General features: G+C 41.9%; 1 long non-coding RNA gene and 1 pseudogene across 1 annotated transcript in view; both read left to right on the plus strand.

The window, feature by feature from the left end:
• Positions 1-21,468, plus strand: part of LOC107518130 — a 389,106-nt gene that overhangs the window by 247,589 nt on the left and 120,049 nt on the right. Inside the window, exons 5-6 of the long non-coding RNA XR_004953935.1 lie at positions 6,764-6,938; positions 19,225-19,279. This is a non-coding gene — a long non-coding RNA (uncharacterized LOC107518130). The remainder of the gene's footprint in view (positions 1-6,763; positions 6,939-19,224; positions 19,280-21,468) is intronic.
• LOC118610889 lies at positions 16,107-16,225 on the plus strand (annotated as a pseudogene).

A 21,468-nucleotide genomic window follows, 5' to 3' on the forward strand; every position in this document is an offset into this window, starting at 1 on the left:
TAACAAAAAAATCCCCAGATCTCAGTGGCTTACAGCAAAGGTTTATTCTCATTCATGCTCACATCATCTGCAGCTCACCTGGTGTGTTCGCTTCATTCCAGGACTCAGGCTAAAGGAGCAGCCTCCACGTACGCGTCAGAGGCAAAAGAAGAAAGAAAACAGGGAAAGAAAAGGCACGCAGTGCAATTAAAGGTTATGTTTCCATCTCGTTGGCTAAAGTCAGTCATGTGGCAGAGCCTGATGGGAAAGGGGCATGAACGTCCTCCCGCAGGGAAGTACTGCAGGTCGTATGGCTGCAAGCGAGGATGTCTCACTCTCTTGCAGGAAGGGCAATACGTGATTGGGAACAATAATGCAGTCTACCACAGGGAGATAAACTCACGCACACACAATGCATTATGTGTAGGATACGTACGCTTTATGTACAGTAGATTATATGGGGAGTGAGAGGCATCCCAAGTGCAGGGATAGCCCCCTATTCTGCCACTTAGAAGCCAGCTGTTTGTTTGACATTGGTCGAGGTACTGGACCTGAGTCTCAGTTTCCTCACTTGAAGAATTAGGATAATAGTATTTAACTCGCAGCTTTGTGGTAAGGATTGAATGTTCTGTTCAAGTTAAATGTTAAGCAGAAAGCCTGGCATGCAGTTGTCATTAAGAAGCTTTCTCCTCCTGCTCCTCCATATCCTCTTCTTTCATCTCATTCGTACTATTCTGTTATTCTTGTAATCTCATAATGATATAGAATGTCTGTAGACAGTGGCCTTCATTTGAGGCCCAAAATGTGTGTAGTATTTGAATAGACAGCAGAGAGATTAACTCTGCAATTCAGTTTTCTCCACCTTTAAAACTGGGATACTAATAGTAACTACGTGCCTCTTAGAGTTTGTATGAAGTTTAAATGAGTTAATATTGAGAAAATGATGAGAGCAGTGCTCGGCCTATTGCAAGTATTATATCAGTATTTGTTAGATGCGGATCCACGGGTGACGGCTAAGAGAGGGCATGAGGGAGAGAGAGTATTCAGACAGAGAAGACGGAAAGAGCAAAAGCCAGGACCAGGGAAGGTTCGAGGGGGGCGGAGGGGACAGACGGCTTACGCGTGGTTGTGGCCCCGTGGGCGTGAAGCCGCACGCAGTGGGAGAGGAGACTGAGGCGTGGGGGGCCGAGGATGGGTTTGGCATTCTGCAGGCCGTCGGGGCGTAGTCCGAGCTGTGCTTCACGAAGATCGCTGTCGCCGGTGTGTGTAAGATGGGGAGGACAGAGTCTAGTGACAGCTAGCGCAGGGCGGTGACAGAGAGCATGGAGAGAAAGGGGTGCTGCGTGAGGAGCGTGGGAGCGCAGGCCAGCAGGCCCGGTCGGTTTGGGCTGGGTGGCGGGATGAGCGGGGCCACCGAGGATGGGGAAGGCAAGAAGAGGCCGAAGTTTCGAGTCTTGTTGAGTAAGAAAAGTTGCTTTTAGACAGATGGGGCCTAGGAGGTTGAGTATAATTTGTGATATATGTTGCTTGAAAGTACCTCAATGAAGGATTCTTTGAGGTTAATAAACATCCTTCATAAAGCAACTTGGAGATGGCTGTTAAGATGCTACCTGTCGTTTACTATTGACGTGAATGTTGTCACTCAGATATCCTTCCAAGCCCTAACTGAGATCAGCTGTACTGAAGAAGTTTAAACCAGGAGACAGAGAAGGGAGCCGGGTAGCGGGGGAGGAAAGGCAGGTAGTGGTGGTTGAGGGTGCGGGTGGGGTTGTTGAAAGGCGAAAACTGGAGGAGAGATGGAGGATTAGGATAACGGCACAGGACGAGAAGTGGGACTACGCCATCTTCATAAAATATCAGACTTTTATGTTTCCAGTATGTTACCAAGTAATAACAGACGTCTATAAAACATGGACAGTATAACAATAATTTTTGATAAAAAGAAATGCTTCATACTCCCAACAATAGAAAAAAATATTAGGACATACACCTAATTTTAGCAGTGCTGAAATTAGAGATGATTAAAATGTTTACCTTTATTTCTTGAGTTTTTCCTGCATTGTTCATGGTTTATATGCTTTATGTTTTACTATATGTTTTATAGTGTAAATATTAAGTAATAAATTCTGTGAACAGGAAGAAAGGAACTACCCCTCCTATAAAAAAAAAATTCAAAATCTTTACACACACATATACGTACACAATTTATGCTATTGTTTTGTGACACTTAGAACATATATTCTAATAAAAACAGATGTGCAAACAATTTTTTGGCAAGCAATGCATTCTAAGATTAGGGACTGCCTGTAGCTGATTACATTGCCAGTGTCAGAACTGGGGTTTTAAGTTCAAAATGCTTGCTAACAGAAATCATTACAATACACAGGCTAGGTTGGAGGGAAATGCCAAGCTAAAATTTGGATACATTTAAAAGAAAATGTTTCAATGTGTTTATATTCAAACTCAGCCTCAAAGAGGTAACCTTTCAACTTAAGAGTCATTTTGGACAACTGTTCTTGAAATTGTCTTGTGTATAAAACCCAATTGATCGTGACTATTGAAAAATACGTTACTTTTTTATTGTAGCCAGAATATGCAGAAACTGAGAGCTCTCTAGATGATTTGGCAAAATATTAATCTTGGGAACTGAACTGTTTTGCTTTTCTTCCTTTCTTTGATTCCTGAGAAAGGTAGACTGCAAATATTTCCTGCAAGGAAGATTTGAAGATTAAGCCCTCCCTGCCTCTCTAAAAGAAATTTGGTGTTTCTTTGCTGGAGATTTGAGGGAATGGGGGTTTGTAGGAAAAAGTGAAGTGACTTCTAAATTGGGTAGGTAGATGGAGGCTCTTCCTCCATCAGAAAGCCATTTCCCAGAGTCACAGGAAGACAGATGTCACTGGGTCCGGGCAGTGGGGAAGAGGGCCCTGCTCTCGGGGAGCTGGCAAGTCACCAGAAGGAATGGCTCGGGACACAGGTGGTTTTCAATTCACATCAAACTCTATACTGTTTTCCATTGCTAAGAACCAAACTAAAAATTCTTCCACTGGCAAAAATCTAACTTCATTGTGATGAGACTATTTTTAATTAGGAGTAAGTCCTATCGTGCCTTAATATTTACTCTGTTTTTTTTTTTAATCAAAAACTCATACATTCAAATTAACTACTAAAGCAAAAACCAAAAAAAAAAAACCTCCTGATAAATTAACAATAATTAAGTTTAGTCATCTATTGTGATCCCCGGTTGTGTGCATGTTTAAGTTTCCCCACAATTACAAAAGTTATGCATATACGATTTAGAAAATACAAAAAAATATATAAAGAACCAAAATCCTCCTGAAGGCATCCATCACTGATAACTACTATTACTTCCTTCCAGTATTTTCTCTAGTCAGTTTTAAAGGATCATCAGTTTGTTCTTTAGGCAACATAGCAAAATAGAGGTGGTATTTTATTTTGGAGTCACATAGAGCTTGTTAAAATCTCGCCTCTGCCATCTGCTAGCCATGCCATCTCAGGTAGTTACTTAGTTCCTCTGTCTCGCTTTCCTCATCCATAAAATGGCGATAGTGATCCCTACTTTCCAAGTCAGGATTCATTAAAAAAAAAAAATACACTGATCAGTTCACAGGAACCGTAGTACCCAGTACCCGCAAAGCAACAGACCACGACAGAAAAGGAGCTGGAGCTCACATTGTCTATAAGCAAATAGTGTAGCGAATAATTTCCGATGTAGTAGATAACATTGTTTATGTACATCGACTAACGCACATGCACATGGAGATGCTTCCTAAGCAATGATAATTTCGTTGTAAATATTCAGTAAAACCATAAGGTCATCTCCATGCTAAACTGCTGGAGGTGAGAGGCTCAGCTGTCTTCACCTGCGGAAGAGGCAGTGTGACCATGAAGGATGTCACCTCGTCAGTACTGAGGGCACATCAGGAACATAAATTTTATTTATTTGTATAAGATTTACTCTCCACTTCATTTCAAGAGGATTGAAGGGTATAGACGTTTTGATACAATTTCAAACAAGACACAGAGGAATAAAACCAAACAGAACCATGCCTCTCGGTATTTATCGATCACCTACTATGCACTATGAGCACTCTATGGGGAACTAGAAGAACGAAGGTAAATGAGATTCTCTCTCCCCAGGAGCCTCCAGGTTAGGAAATGGTTTCTTCAAGTATGGCCTGAAGACCCCCTAGATAGAACCAACTAGGTGCTTCTGGAAAATGAAGAAAGGAAAATTGCTCATCCCTGGCCTGGGGCTCCTCCCAGTGCAGAGCATCTGGGTACCCTCCCTATTCACCACCCCTCTGGTTGATGGGCATGGGTGCCAGGATTTGAGAACTCCCTAAGGGTAAAATGGACTTAGCCGCAGCTAATCCTGCAGGGTGGTCCAGCGTGGTGGTCGGTTCAGCAGAAGCTGGGAGCTTAAGAGTGGGGACTTTGGGACCAGTGAGCCTGGATCCAGTCGCTGACTAGGAGGGAGTTTGGTGAGGCCCTCCGAGCTCTCTGGCCCTCGGTTTCATCGGTGCGACAGTCTGACATTCCTTCCTCAAAGCAGTGTTGCATGAGATGGCAGCCCGTAAGAAGATGCTTCACGTACTGCCTCGTTTCCGGAAGGTGCTTAAAGGGGGTAGTTCATTTCCTCATCTGCTGGAAGACAAATGTAGTCACACTGCAATCTTGGTCCTACTTCGGCACCAATCAGATCCCAGAAGCACAATACAGGCGTTTCTGGGGCCAAGGTCCTCAGAAGCTTTGACAAAAATCTCGGCCCTTAACCCACAGCCATTAACCCACAGCAGCTAAGGGCTGAATTAACTGTGACCTAGCTGGAAAGAAAGAGATCTTGCTCTCCCTTTCCTTCCCTTCCTTCCCTTCTTCTCCCCCCGCCCTCTCCTTGCTCCCGTTCACTACCCGAGGACACGCGGTGGCAGAAACCTGTTACCAGTTTTGACGGATCCTGAAAAGGCAGATGGATGCAGCCTGCGGCCTCTCACTGCATCCAAGATGTCTTCATCTGTCCTCCCAGGACCCTGGCAAAAAGCTTTTGGCCAAAAGCAAAAAGAAAAGATAAAAATTAAGTATAAGGTGCTGCATTCATAGGGGCTTTTATGGGTTCGGCTGTGTAATGAGGGTTTAATGGCAGTCAAGAGGCAGGTAATTAGGAGCAAGCCGCCCTGATCACCCCTATACACGGCCCCAGATAGCTCTCCAACACTCCCGAAACCTTGTTTGCTTTCTCCGAGGCAGAAATCCCACCCGGTCTGCACGTTGCCAGCTGTCGAGCTAACGAACTGCCAGCATGTTCCTGAAAGGGAGCGCTCCGCCTGGCGAGGCTCCCCGAGCGCCCCGCGCTGTCTTCGCCCGCCTGATTGCCTTTATCTAGCTGGTGCAGGAGGCTCTCCTAATCACGCGGCTGCTGGCCTCCAAGGGTCAAACACGGGACCATCGCTACCTAAACAAATGAGGAGGATGTCACCTTTGGGGGAGACTGATAAGCAGTTGGCAGGCAGGCCACGGGGAAGAGAAGGTGCCAGCAGCCAGCAATCTGGAAAGGCCGTAAATATGTTACACTCTCAGCGGGGAGACGGGCAATATAGGCACCAAGAGGCCTTTGTTTAATGAGCTGTCAGAAAGCAGGCATGAAATTATGTTTGAAAACATGTGCGAGCTGCAGAGACAGAGCGGGCGCCTACAAATGGTCCTCTTCCTTCGCGGTGGATGTTTAGAGCATCTTATCAGTCTGAGAACTGTCGTAGGATGAAAGCTATCATTAGCAAACTAATGGTGTTTGAAAGCTACAAATTTTTCTCTCTTCTCTATTTTTGACTTAAATGGATTATAGAAAAAAAATCTTAATGGTTTTTTTTTCTTTCCTCGGGATTTTGGTAAACATGGAAATTGGAAGAGAACCAAAAACAAACCACTAAAAAGTATCTCTGGAAGAACAAATGAAACGGTTATATTTGGAGTCTCTGCTTAGAGCAACCAACTTATATTCTTTCCAATACTGTTGAGATTCTGTTCAGAGAACTCTAATGTACCTCCAGCCGGCATTTTATTTTAATCAGGCCCATAAAAGAAAGCATAAATATAAAATGGATTGCTCTCCTATTATCTGAGTATTGGACGGTAGGTATAATATGCCTTCTACTACAGCTATCAAATGTAGAGAATAATTTTCCAAAGACTTGAAATTATTCTTGTGGATCACATGGCTGTGGTGTTATTTCTATTAAGGGTGAAAGTTAAAGACTTTAAAACTCTGCCAAGACTGAGTGGTATCGCTGATTCAGAGTAAATTTGGGCCTCTGTTCTTAAATTCTTAAATTCTGAAATGAGGCATGAGGCTTCGGTTGCCATAAGAAAGATCTTTTTTCTTCAATGCACAACAAACCTGCATTTCCTGCCTCCAATCAAACCAGGCAGCCAGAAACTACTTGCACAAGTAAAAGGCTGAAGACTACGGCTGAGGCTGCTTCAGGAGAGGTGGCCAAATTAGCACGGAATAGTCCCTTGGGACACATATTGTCCATGACTGAGTAGCAACAAGCTGCTCTCCTCTAGCTTCAAGAAAGGGAGATGAGAAAGCTCAGAGTAGGAAACAATAAAGTTAGATTGAACAGGTAAAGGGACGAAGGTTAGAGAAACAGAAAATAAAATCGAAAGACAAATGGAGAGGGAAAATTCTTTTCGATTCACAGCAAACAGCAATAATTGACATTTATTTACGTGATAATTTGTTTTCCTATTCTTCATGCATTTGCAGATGAGGAATGAGGGCAACGTGCCTGGAGTCACCAAGCCAGTACCACAGCCAGCAATGGACCCAGCTTCTGGTACCCCATGGCCCACGTTCACCCCCACTCAGAATAACCTTCTTTGAAAGCATTTTTCAGTCCCTCCGTCTTGAGGATTCACAAAGATTTTGAGCACAGTGTCTGGTATGTACTGGGTGCTTAGTCTGAGTCTTGTGGGGGAAAGGAAAGCTTTAGTCCACAAAGAAGACAAGAGAAAATAGGACAAAAATAAAGTCGAGAGGAGGACAAGCATGCCCAGGGTACATTCTGTGTCCAGAATAGGGCCTGTGAGCAAAAGAAACCACCAACAAAACGAAAAGGCAACCTGCGGAATGGGAGATGCGTTATTTGCAAATCCTGTATCTGATACGGGGTTAATACCTAAAATATATAAAGAACTCACATATAACTCAATAACAAAAAACAATCTGATTACAAAATGGGTAGAAGAATTTAATAGACATTTTTTGCAAAGAAAACATACAGATGGTCAACAGCTACACAAAAAGGAGCTCAACGTCACTCAACATCAGGGAAATGCAAATCAAAACCACAATGAGATATCACCTCCCACCTGTTAGAATTACTGACAAAAGAGAGAGAGAGAGAGAGAGAGAGAGAGAGAGAGAGAGAGAGAACAGGTGTCCATGAGGATTTGGAGAAAAGGAAACCTTTGTGCACCGTTGATGGGAATGTAAATCACTGCAGCCTCTACGAAAAACAGTATGGAGAGTCCTCAAAAAATTAAAAATAGAACTACCGTATGAACCAGCAATTTCACTTCTGGGTTTATATCCAAAGGAAATGAAAACAGGATACAGAAGAGATATCTGCACTCCTACATTCATTGCAGCATTAATCACAATAGCCAAGAATTAGGAACAATCTAAAAGTCTGTCAAGGGATAACAGATGGATAAAGAAAATGTGGTGTATGCACACACACGCGCGCGCGCACACACACACTCACACACACACTGGAATATTATTCAGCCACGAGAAAGAAGGAAATCCTGCCATTTGTGGCAACATGGATGGACCTGGAGGGCATTATGCTAAGTGAAATAAGCCAAACACTGCGTGATATCATTTATACGTGGAATCTAAAAAAAAAGTCAAACTCATAGAAACAGACTAGAAAAGTGGATTCCAGCGGCTGGCTGTGGGTAAAATAGGGAGAAGCTGGTAAAAGTATACAAATTCTCGGCTACAAGATGAATATGGTCCGAGGGTCTAATGTATAGCATAGTGACTATAGTCAATAACATTCTGTAATTGAAATTTGCTAAGACAGTAGCACTTAAATCTTGTCACACACAAAAAAGATAAATATGTAAGGTGATGGCTTTGTTAATTGATGGGATGGGGGGATCCTTTTTCAATATATATGTATATCAAATAATCATAATATATACTTTACCTTATAATTTTGTCAATCATACCTCAATAAATCTAGAAGAAAAAAAAAACAGAATGGAGCCAGCCCATGAGGCCATCTATTTCTTTTTTAGTTTTCCAGGTGGAGAGAGGGGAGTACAAATCTGTTATAGGTAAGATGCCCAGTGCTTTGTGGGAGTCTGGACTCTGTGTCACACACAAAGCATTCATGTGGTCCAAAACTCATCCAGTGACCCTACCCAGAGACAACCAGTGTTATCCGGTTCTTGAGTATCTTTCCAAAGATTGTTTAGTACATGTGTAAATAGATTCTTTTGGCTTTACCTTTTTTGACATTTAAATCTCTAATCGTCATTTAAAATTTCCTGAGGTGCAAGGAGTGAGATATGGCTCCATTTTCATTATTTTTCTAGAATACTATCCAGTGATTCAAACATCATTTATTATATAAATATCTTTCTCCCAGTGATTTGAAATGTCACCTTAATCAAAGCCTTGATTCCTATAGGTGCATATGCATCCTACATGTATATATTCTAAATTTCTATATGTGTTTTGGCCTATATTAGGCTTTCTAGTTTTTTTTACATTGATTTGCTGTCAGTTCATATATCAATACTACAGTCTTCTAATTATTGTAGCTTTATGTTTTACTGTCTGATAGGGCTAGTTCTACTACATTACCATTCTTTTTCAGAATTTTACTAGATCTTATTGCTTCTTCATTTTTCATAAGAACTTTGAAATCACATTGTTTCATACCAAACTATTATTAATACTTTTATTGTGATTTGTTAAATTCATAAATCAACTTAAAAATTAACATATTGATGATAGTGAGTCTCTCTTTGCTTTTCTGTATTTTGAAATCTTTTATTTCACTTAGAAACATTATAAAGTTCTCTTCATAAGTATCTTTTAAAGTTTATTTCTGAATATGTTATACTTGTTACTACTGTAAATGAGATCTTTTATTACATTTTCTAACTGCCTGTTGATTGTTTTAACAAAGATTCTTTTTTTAAATTTCTCTATATTAACTCTGGACCCAGTGATTTTATTGTAACAGGTTTTCAATGGTTACGCTTAGGTTTTTCAGGTGTGTAATACTATAATCCACAAATAATAATAATTTTACTTTCTTTGTTTTAGTATCTGTATCTCCAGTTTCTTTCTCTCGTATAATTGCATGGGCTAGCATTGCCAGAATAATCTTATGTAACAGCACCAAAATTGAAATCCTTGTATTGAATTTATTAAGAATTAAATTTGAATGGATATTTAATTTTATCAAATTGGACAATTTTTCAACATTTGTGGGATGGAACATATGATTTTTCTCCTGGAATCTGTTAATATGTTGAATAAATCAATAGATATTCTAAAATCGAACCCTCCTTACATTCCTGGGATAAATCCTACGTGGTCATTGTGGCAGAGACTACATATACAGTCTTTTCATTATCTTTATTTTTAGGATACTTATCAATTTCAGTTTGTTTTTTCTTTTTTACCCAAGTTATTTAAGAGATGGTTATTAATATCCAGGGAGTAGGAACTTTTGATATTATTGTTAAATTCCTGTTTTATTACATTATGATTAGAGGCTTTTGTTTGTACTAGTTCTAATTTTTGGAATTGATTGAGATTTCCTTCTCTCATAGATAACTACTTCTCAAACCTATAGCTCCTCAAATCTAGCTCCACAAACACCCTTTCCTCTAGCTCTGCTCTTAGCCGATGACCTTGCTTCTCACTTTACTGGAACACAAAATAGAAACATTCAGAAAATAAGTTCCACAAACTCACATGACAACATCCTCTTACCTAACGGGATCTGGACAGTGCACTGCTCTCAGGTCCCCTATATGCCTAACTGGAAGGCTTTGCTCCGGTAATTTTTTCTATATTCTTCCATATCAACTTTCCCTTTTCTCCTAACTTATTTCCACCAGCACACAAATATTCTATCATCTCTCTCACCTTAAAAACAAAGTACAAACAAAAACGATTTTGAGTTTACTTCTCTTCCAGGCACTACCCCATTTCTTTGCTACATACCCTGCACTGTAGAGCACAACTCCTTGAAATATCGTCCAATCTCACTGCTTCCATTTCTTTCTCTCTTCTCACTTAAATCTACTCTAGTCAGGATTTGAACCTTGCCCCTCCCCTAAACCTGTGCTTGTCGATATCACTTTCCATGTTGCTAAATCCAAATTTTGGTCCTTATTGAGCTTAACCTATCGATAACACTTGTTACGGTTAATGACCTCCTCCTTATGAAAGTGATTTCTTCACTCATTCTCTAAGATGCTACACATTTTCCTTCAATCCCTTTGGTTAGCTGTTCCTTCTCAGTGTCCTCTGCTAGTTCCTCTCATGCCCTTTAACCTCCTAGCTCAGTCCATGGACCTCTTAATCTCTTCTCCTTTCTCTATATTCACCACCTAGCTGATTCTGTTTCAGTTCCATTGTTTTAAGTAGCATCTATTTGCTACATGAGCTGATGCTTAAGGGAGCCGAGACTGCTCCCTTAAGCATCAGCTCATGTATCTAACTGCCAACTCTACATCTCCATTTGGGTATCTAATGGATGCTTTAAATGTATCATGCCTCGAACTGAAATCCTAATCTTTTTCACTCACAGAACCTGCTCTACCCACAGCCTTCCCCATCTCGGTTGATGGTGTCTCTGTCCTGATGTCTGACAGGCCTCTAGTAATTAGAAAGCATGGATTTTTGTGCCTAGATGAGTGTTTACTGTAGCTAAAGCAAAGATTGACTTGTCAGGAAAGGGTGGGGATGATGTCTCCATCTTATAAATCCTGTAAAGCATGAGCTAACCTTCACATGTAAGGTCATTATATTACCTCTTTTCAAGTTCTGTAATACTTTGACCTGCAAAAAACCTCATTGTTATACATTTGGGGACTATTCTCTTTCCTAATTAAAGTCAGATGGTTGGCTTGTGGTATTTTTTTCTCTTTCCTGGGCTGCTTCTTAACAGCTGTGGTGTATTGCCAATGAGTTATCAGTGCACAGACATGAGATTGCTTTATGATATTAAATGACATATTACAGTGGTTTTTCTACAAACTACAAAAGCTGAACATCATGGACAATATTAAATCTTGTACAAGAGTTATTTTTTTTTAAAAAAAAAAAAATACATGTTGATTTCCAAAATATAGCTGCAAAAATTTTTTTTGGCCATCTTCCTAACATGTGCTCTATTTCATGAGAAATGTTTTCATAGGATTGGATGATCTCCTTTGGTCTCAAATTTTTAGACAACAAACAAAAACAGCAAAAAATTATATCTGACCTGAAATGCTGGAATGGAGGAACCATTATTAAACAACAGTTGATTTAAAAATAAGGCCTGCCAGTGTAATTGATTCAAGTAAGTGTCATCAACAGATACTAGGCCACTGGAAAATACATTGCATGTCTCAAATCATCATCATACAGATTACTTATTAATTACAATGGAGAGACTAGAAGGCTAGCACCTAACCAAATGGTCCAAATTGGCATTATCAATGATGACATGTTATCATTATGTGCCTCCCGATATGATGGGAAATGCATAACATCACTTACAGAGTGTTCTTGACAAAAGTGTTTCACTTGAATATAACCATAAGGAGACAAAAACAAAATCCAACAATAAAGATTCTGTGTCTGTATAGGAAAAAGTACTTGTTCTAAGAAGATGCATTTAGGGTTGGAGTATCATAATAAGCACAGCCCACTTTCAAATGGCTCAATAATGAGTGAGTGAGTGAGAGAGTGAGTGAGATAGAGACAGAGAGAGAGACAGAGACAGAGAGAGAGGCAGACACTGCGGCAAAGTGTTGATGGCTATGGGATCTAGACGAAGGGTGTACAGACGTCCATTGTACTATTAAAAGTTTCTGTGGGTTTGAAATTTCTCAAAATAAAAAAAACTGAAGAGCAAGTCATAAATTAGTGGTTCCGTGAAGTGAAGATACTAATTCTTATAGTCATATATCTCTATAACCTGCTCTCAAGGCAATATTTCACTGAGATTTATTTATTTAAAGGGACAGAATATATGTCTATCTGAAAACTCCACAGCTCTTTTTTTTCCAGGATGGCAGGCTAAACCACTACCAAACCTGAAGTTGTTGTCTGTGGTACAGTAATAATGAGCATAGTCGCCATCTATCTACCTTGTCTCTCACACTAGTAGGTTCATTTGGTCTTAATTCCTTCCCCTTTCACCCCCCCCCCACCCCAGTTCTCATATCTAGTCAACCAATCACCAACACTGATGACTCTACCTCACAGCAGCTCCTCTCCATGCATCAGGCTCTACGTGACCACCGGGAAGCCTCCACGCCTGCCAACATGCTGCTCCACTGCACGAGACGCCCTCCCTCCTCTCTCAAGCAACTCTCTTCTCCTTGTTCAGGGATCAGTTCAGGGGGCACCTCCTCTGTGAAGTCAGGGACGGTTATGTCACTTCTTCTACTGTTCCCACTGCGTTTTGCTTTCCCCGAAGCACATCTCCCGTAGAGCGATGTACTCTGACTAGAGGTTTCTGTCTGTCTCTCCACTAGACTGTAACTCAAGCATCTCTGGATCTCCAGTGCCCAGCACACAGGCACATACACAGTGTTTAATACATGCTGATAGGATTAACGAAGGAACACGCGAAACAGGATCAGCTAGCTGTGAACCAAAATGGAAAACCTCATTTTAACCAAGAGACAATTCCTAAAGTTATACTGATCCAAACTGTACACCCAATTTGTTATAATATTTTTTAAAGCTTTTCAAAAGGATCAAGGCATGGCTAATTCAGCGCACTGAGAGGATGGAGAAGGCAGTCATTCTGAATATGGGCTCTGTGAAAATGACTCTCTTACAGATGCAAATATTCTGTAAGGAGCTAAGGAGCGGTGGTGAGGGGAAGGGTCTTAGGGAAAGTAGCGTTAGCTGGCATGTTGGAGTTTGGAAGAATAAAGGCTGGAGAAATAAGGCTAACAAGAGCAGGAGTGACCGTAGAACTTGGCACCCTTTTCCAGCCCAAGCCTCTGACGTCTCCATCCCATTGCCGACCAGGAGAATCTGCATCACGATACATCCTGGGGTAGTTACTAGTCATGACTGGTCTCACGCCATCCCTTTCAAAAACCACTTAGGAGGAGGGACAAGAGGCAGGATTATCAGTCACTCTAGTTTAGTGTTTTAGTGTATCTGGTAAAAACTCAGTTCTGTAATAAAAATGAAAATTTCCGAAGGCTCCTTCAGCATCTCGTGTAGCAGGGTCTAAGGGCAACATAATTTTTTTTTTTTTTTGAAATAATATATTTACAAGGGGGCGATGGGAAATCAAAACCATATCTAAGATTAAATTTCATTTATGATATGAATGCATTTTAAAATGAAGGGTGGGGCAGTTCTTGTCTAATGGGCACAGAACTTCACTTTGGGGTAACAAAAGGCTCTGGTGACCGGGAGTGGAGACGGTGGCACAACAGTGTGAATGTCCTTAGTGCCACTGAGCTGTGCGCATAAAAATGGTTAAAAGGGTAAATTTTGTGTTAGCCATATTTCGCCACAATCTTAAACAATGAAGGGAGAGCTCTCTTTAGTTAAACTAAGACGTTTTCCTCTTTGCCAAACTGCAGATCTTTGAAAAGATGTTTGGGAAATTCTGAGGGATCCCCTCGTTAATCACTCAAGTCCTGATATAGCCGCTGATTGGCGGGCTTCGGTTCATTTTGTGGCAGATTGGTGCATGATATGCTGAGAGATCAGGGGATGGGCTCATAATTTAAACTCGCTGCTCTGTGGCAGTCTGGCTCAACAGCGCTAGATACACGACAAGATGCCATGTCTCTTTGCAAAGGTTCTGATTCTACGTGGCTCAAGCTTCCTGGCCCGTGACAGGCAGTGCGGCTGTCCGCCACCCTTCCTCTCTGCTCTCCTGTCTTGTTGCTAAAACTACCTGTGAGGCAGCCCTGGTACATTTCAGGTCCAGGAAAGAGGAATATGTCGGGTGCATGCTGCCTGGTACCTCATAAGTATAATCTTGTCAAATGTCGAGTAAAATGTGTGTGCATGGGGAGGGTGTGTTTTAAAAGTTTTTGCTTGAGAGCTAAAAATGTAAACCTGACTTTAGTTTCTTTTTTGATGCATAAGGGTTTATTTACATGACATCTTTGTATGTAGCACAGGTATTTCAATGAGAGAAGTTTGATAAAAGTTGTTTTTTAAAATAGTGTGCACTTCTAGATCATTTAGAAAAAGTTTCTCCTACTTGCCTTTGGATTTGCCCAACTTTATTCTCTGGTTCACAGTTGTTTATGTGGACTCCGCATGTTTTTGCGGGGGGGGAGGGGGTACCCCGCGGGGGAACCCCGCCCCTTCACAATGTGCTCCCTGGGGTTACACTGAAATAATGCACTTGAAAATGAAGACCCTGACGCCTCCAAAGCATAGGCAGACATCGGGGTATAATTGCTCCTTTGCCTTATTACTGAATGGATGTGACAGGAAGCTTGATGCCAGCGTCCATTTTTGTTGGAAGACTATGCGGCATGCTCTCCCATTACAGTCTAGTCTTGGAGGTGTGATACTACCGGTTTCTCTCAGCAAGAGCTTCCCGATGCCTAGCAAGTCCTCGGGCAGGCGGAGCCGCTGCCCGCAGCACTCCCGTCTCCCATCACGCTTCCCTGTCCCACCTTCTCGGCATTTTGAGCACAGGTTGCCCTTTACCTCTGATGGTCCCTGAGAAGTGCATTTCTTCTGCAGAGTTGGTAGCATTCCCTTACATAGTGATTTTTACCGTTACTTAAATTGTTATTAACAGCACCCCTGGGAATGATAACAGCTTTTTTTTTCTGTGCACCAGGTGCATTGTCTATCCAATCACATTGAAATCTTGAGAGGTGGGGTAGTTATCATCCACTGCACTTTCTGGATGCAGAAACTTAAAGCCAGGGAGGAGATATGGCTTGCCCAGGTCCCTCTGAAGCTTTTAATGGCGCTGTGTTTGCTGCTTGAGACTTGGCTGCCTTTACATCTGGGGCCTCACTTTGGATCTGAAAATAGGTAGCAGGTACTCTTAAGGGACCAGGAGGTCTTTCTTCCTCAGAATTTGTTCTTATTTCTCAGGCTTTTCTAAGAATCTCCTATTATTCTATGAGACAGAAAAGCAAGTCTAATGCAGATAACATCTAAAGAACACTTTCCAGACTTTGATCAGCTGCAAAGAACAAGGGAACATAAGCCACTTACTTATCAAGAGCCACTTACTTATCGAGAACACATCCACCACTCCAGAACTGGTCACACGTCGCTCGATACCCCAAGCACACTTCACAAAGTTTTCCAATTTGTTCCATTTTTTTTCTTTCCAAAGTAGCCTAACTACATGATGACAATAAATAACATTGCAAAGGAAATTCGGTGTCAACTGGAGGGGTTAAAAATCTATTTGAAAATAAAGGACAACATATTTAATTTATTAAGAATTAGCAACTACTTTTATCTGAATTCCTCTGGATGAAAATTAAGAACTGAAACTTATCCAGCTGTTTTGTCTCTCTCTTTTTTTCTCTTTTGGTAAGAAAAAAGAGTAGGAGAGGCTTAGCATTATCAGAAAATGTATTTAATTTTTACTGAAAGTTCAAAACAGATACATAATGTCATACAGTATAGACATGCAGCTGTTGGATTTTGATGACACATAGTAACATATATAATATAGCAGGACTAAATCTACAATTTCAAATGTGTTTTTCTCTATACATAAACATAAATCCTATTATTAGGCCACTGGTAATAGGTTCTAATATTAAGACCTCATGTTTGTATTAAGTAAGCTCCATATTAAATGAGCTTTATAGTAAATGAGTCTAATTCAATAACTGTTTAAGTCTATGGCCATGCCACCCTGAACAAGCCCAATCCCGTCTGATCTTGGAAGCTAAGCAGGGTCAGGCCTGATTAGTACTTGGATGGGAGACCACCTAGGAAGACCAGATGCTGTTGGCATAAAAAATTTAAAAAATAAAGGATAGTAAGCTGACAAGGTCTTTGCAATCTGTGAGGTCAACCAAGGGTTGCCTCGCCTTAAAAAGCAATAAATAAAAATAAATAAATAACTGTTTAAAAATCGACACTGAAAGAAACTGATTCAGGAGTCAAGGGGCCTCCATTCTAGTCATTACACCACCTCTCACTCCAAATCTTGGACAAAAAGTCGAAATTTCCTTTGCCTCTGTTCTCTCACCTGTAGGGCACAGTAACCAAAATACTGATACAGACCCCTTCATCTCTAATTTCTTTAATGTTTACATCTGCACATGGACTAAAATGATCGTACGGAAACAATTTTTAGGGACCCCAGCTCTTTCTTTTAGTTGATCCGAGTGTCGGAAAAACATTAAAACTAACTTCTGAGCTTACTCGAAGTTTCTTTCAAAAGAATTGTTCTTTCAGAAAGAACTTAAGGGAAAATCTGAACAGCTTGATTTGGAATCCTTTTGCCCAACTTTTAAAAAAGAGCGATTGTTACCATACTGATTAGCATTTATGAAGTAGTTTCTATTTGGCTAGTACTGTAAATGGTAATGCTTTACATACACATTTCATTTATCCTTAAAACATATGAGGGAAATATTATCTTCCTTATATAATATACATGTATGTAATATATAATATGTATAATCTCCCTTATTAGGTGAAGAGACTGAGGCTTAGAAAATGAAAAGGCTTTTGGTAGACCACACAGCAGTTTGAAATCTAAGTTCATCTGATGGCGAAACTTCCACTACCAATGATTATTGTGGGAGGCGGGGCCCCACTCTTCCAAAAATGTAGAGAAATATTGGAATTGTGAACAGAAATCCAGCAGATGTGAGTAAAAGTTAACTCTCCAACAAACAATTCATTATGCATATACTTTTACCATTCTTTTCCATTTAATTTTGAAGTTATTTTTATAGCAACAGGAAAGGAAATAAAATGATATTTTGTGCTTCAAGTAGGAAAGGGGGGGGCGGGGAGCAACGTTTGAATCTATCCGGATTCTATTCTGCTGCAGTCAACCCTTTACAGAAATGAGGTTGTAATATAAATGAATGTAGTCTCGTACTAGACGGAAACATATATAGTCTTTAACGTTATTCAATTTATATTGCTACTCAGTTGTTAAAGTGTTGGTGAATGTAGCATGTATATAAATATGACACCAACGACAGCTATAAAGATAAACCTTTTATGTTGTAACTTCTCGATTTAAGCACATGAGACTAAACTTGGAAAATAAATCACAGTAACGGGTAGCCACTACATTTATATGAAAATGAATAAATGTCTTATGCTATCAGTTTATTAACCTATAATGAGTAGGTACTTTATCATCACTTTGTAGATCTTTTGAAATACCTTGGCACAGTTGTGTGATAGATAATGCAGACTCATCTGGTTACTAAGAAATTAATTTTATTACCTAAGAAATTGATTTTCTCAGCACTCAATAGCAGATTGGACTGCAAGGATGCTTGACTGACCCAACACATTAAGCAGCTATGTGACAAATCCAGAGGGAGCATGTTCAGTTATAGTCTTTCCCCTATCGGGGGCGGATAAGGAGGTATGAAGAGTATACGTAGGCACGGATGGGGTTTAAAGGCAACCGGAGCCCACAGGGCACAATGAGAAGGAGCCTGATGAGCAAGCTCCCAGGAGTCTTCCATGTGGTAGATATTATGGGAATGCTTCCTATGAGGAGGGCGGGGAGGGCAGGGAGCAGCTCCTCACCTGGCATACTGTGGGCAGCCATTTCTGCAGCATGATATAAGTAAGGATCCTTTGGGCTTATGTTTGCCACTTGGACATAACTTGTTGTTTGATGGTCTCATTATTTTGGGTTTGCTCAGAGGTGAAGGCTTTAATTTCAGGAAGCCCTAATGTGCGAATACGGAGTTTTAGAAACAAAAAGATTGTTCAAAAATGACCCCAGGACACTCTCTGGGTTTCATAGCAATAAGCTCGCCGAGACAGTGAGTCCGCCTCCATCCAGTTGGAGAGGCTGCTCCTCAGCTTAACTCTCAAAGAACAAGAAGGATCTCTGAGCTCCAGTGGATGCTCAGTCCACTTTAAGAGAGAAATAGAAGGATGAGGAGGAGGACCTTAGCATCGCCCTATAAGATCTGGCCCCTGACTACTTGTCCTGCATCTCCATTTGCCATTTCCTCTCATACGTGCCCACCATGCTGTGCTACCTTAAGTTCCTGAAATGTGCTATGAAGACAGCTCCACACACACTTTTTCTGTCTAGAATGCCTCTCCCCACCTGGATGACTGGTCACACCTAGAGGCGCCTCTCCTCTGTGCTTCCAAAACTTGCTTCCACCAGAGCGGGCAGCACTCTATCGTAACCGATCACTCTTCTGTCTTCCTGAGACTTCGTCACTTCCTTCCGCGCTGCCGAAACAGTCTTTTAAGTCTCCATCTTCCCAGAGCCCGCCACGTAGACTTGTTAATAGACACGTTCTTTTTTTTTTTTCCCTCGGGGAACACTTTAGCTTCTATCTGTGGAACAGGTCCAGGTGTGTAAAATCCTTAGTTTGCTCTCTCTGCGCCTCTGGGGTGGAGTAGACTTGTCCCTTTCTGGTTTTGTCGTTGACGTGAGCAGATCCTCACTAGTTGGCCTGAAGTCAGCAGGCTCCTAAGTGGCAAAGCCAGAACTGAAATCTCAGTTTTCCAGACCTTAGCCCAGTGTTCTTTCTCTTCAACCTCAGGTTTAGACTGTATTTATTTAACTTTTAACACCCTCACCTCACCCCAAAAAGGAATTTATTCAACAGATATTCAAGCGCCAGACACACATCCGGCATTTTTCTTTAACCGAAGACTCTAGCGATGCGTAGGACAGACCGAGTGGGGGTTAGACAGTCAACAGTAATTATTTAATTAATTTATCCACGAATTATGTGCTTAGCGTTTACTATGTGCCAGGTGTGATCGTGTATGTTTTTCCTTGACAGGCGGAGACTCCCAGGCACAGGGAGGTGAAGTCATTTGTCCAGTGTCACACGACTGGTGAGTAGAAAAGCTGGAATATGAACCGGCCCGATTCCCAAGTCTGTGCCCATGACCAGCCCCGCCCCCGCCCCCAGCTGCCTGGCATAGGATGTTCTATAACATTAGGTCGCGGTAAAGGATCCCGCACAAGTAAAGCAGGGGAGGAGGCGAAGGGGACAGAAGGCGCCGCTTCGGGGGTGGCGGACAGGAGCGGCCTGTGTGAGGAGAGGCCGTTGGAGCAGCGGCCTTGTCGGGGGAGAAGAGCGTGGGAGCGTGGCAGACACAGGGAACGGCAAGCGCCAGCGCCCGGGAGAGGACGGCGCTCGGCGAGCGCACGGGGCGGCGGCGTTTGGAGAGTGACCAGGGGCTGAATGAGAGAGGGGTTGCTTTCCTGGCCATGTTGAAACGTTCGGATTTTATTTTAGTATAATTTGTGGTAGCTTGCATAATTCTAAAGGCTGTAAAGAGCAAAAACGAAATCACGTGATTGGTAAAAAGGGAGTGTGGGGGAATTGAGAAAAGGTAAAAAAAGAAAATTTTTTTTTTAAGTGACACCGAGGGTTAGGTTCGGTATAAAATGCAGACCTTGCATTTCGCTAGTGTCTACAGGCCAGACACTTTGCTAACCAGCATCAGGCTAAAATATGAGCTTGAGCGTCCTCGGGGCCATTTGCAAAGAGGGAGATAAGGGGTAGCTCTGCGCTTCATGGTATCAAAAGGTGAAAGAAAGGTGTTGTTTAGAAGCACACCCGTTGCTAGGTTACCTGTTCCCCTAGACCTTGGGGGATTCTCCAGCTGACCGAGAAAGTGATTTGGAATCCTGAATCGATCAAAAGAAAAATTGAGGTATTTCATAACTAGACAGAGTTATTTTGTAACTACGCTGAGATATACAAAGTTTGAATGGTTTGCCCTCAGCGAAAACGCTGAAACTGAACGTTATAATTTTTCTGTGTTTCCTTTACATACAGACGTTTCAGTCCACACAATGTATGGTCCACATTTTGAGGCTCAGATCATGTCCACGATGATGAAATAGTGGGTCCAAGAAATGGCCGCTTCAGTGGTTTAGTCCAGTCCGGGGTCGGGGGTGGGCGGCCGCACAGCTGGTCTCACACTGACGTTATGATGGTCAAGAAAAAGAACTCGACCGCATAATGGCCCCGGGGAGGCCAGGCAAGCACAAGGTGTTTCTCATTTCTTGCGTATTAGAAGAGAGAGTAATCTGCTCTTTTATTGTATTCTCTTGGCAATCATTACTGCAAACCATTCCCCCTACCCCCCCCCCTTACTAGAAAAGTGGAGAAAACAGGCCAAATGATTAATGAAGCCATGAGGCGAAAGTTTCTCCTCTCACCTGTGTGCTCATTAATACTCGTAAGGGCTCCTGTGTTTTGAGCACTTACTCTGTGGAGACCGGTTTGATTTCTTCCCACACATTTCTAAGTAAAATTCTTTACCTTCTGGTATATATAGCACGTACTTGATATGTATGTCCAGTGGCGAGCAGTGGTCATATTCAATGGAATGAGGAGCCTCACGGGCCTTGGGTGGTGTGTTTTAGTTAAGACCTAAAGTTTTGATGACATACCAGAAAGAACATTTGGAAGCCGTGCAAGTTGTGCAGTCTATTCAGAAACTACTTTATAAATTGTAATGCCAACGACCTAATGGTCCCTAGTGATTAAGGAAAGGCCAGGGCTGAAGTGCAGACCTCGTGCTCCTGCACAGAGGTACCCATTGACGAACGCTCCAAGGAGAGAAAGAAAGGAACTTGGGGCCATGGGTGAACCCACACTCTTGATCCAGTCCCCTTTGGCTCTCTGCTGATCCTCTGCATCGCTTGAGTCTTTGGTTCTGGCTTCACACACTCTTGCTCTTGTCATGGAGGAGGAGAAAACACCCTGGATCTGGTGTTAGAGAGTCATGGAGACTTTTCCGAGGGCAGTGGCAGGAGCAGAAGAGGCGGGAGCCAGACTTGGAGGAGGCAGAGGGTGAGGAGGCGGCATCGCGGAGGACTCCCCAAGAGAATGACAGAGACAGAAATGGGGTGAAGATGCCCTGGGGTCAACAGCTATTCTCTCTCCAAAGTAGAGGAGACCCACTGTGCAGGGGCAAAAGGCAGAGTCTGACAGGATAAATGAAGGACAGAGTCTGTAGTCAAGAAGGCATGGGCAGGGGTTAGGCTCAGGAGGGAAGCGAGACGC

The sequence above is a fragment of the Rousettus aegyptiacus genome, unplaced genomic scaffold, assembly GCF_014176215.1.
Source record: "Rousettus aegyptiacus isolate mRouAeg1 unplaced genomic scaffold, mRouAeg1.p scaffold_m13_p_13, whole genome shotgun sequence".
Taxonomy (NCBI): Eukaryota; Metazoa; Chordata; class Mammalia; order Chiroptera; family Pteropodidae; genus Rousettus; species Rousettus aegyptiacus.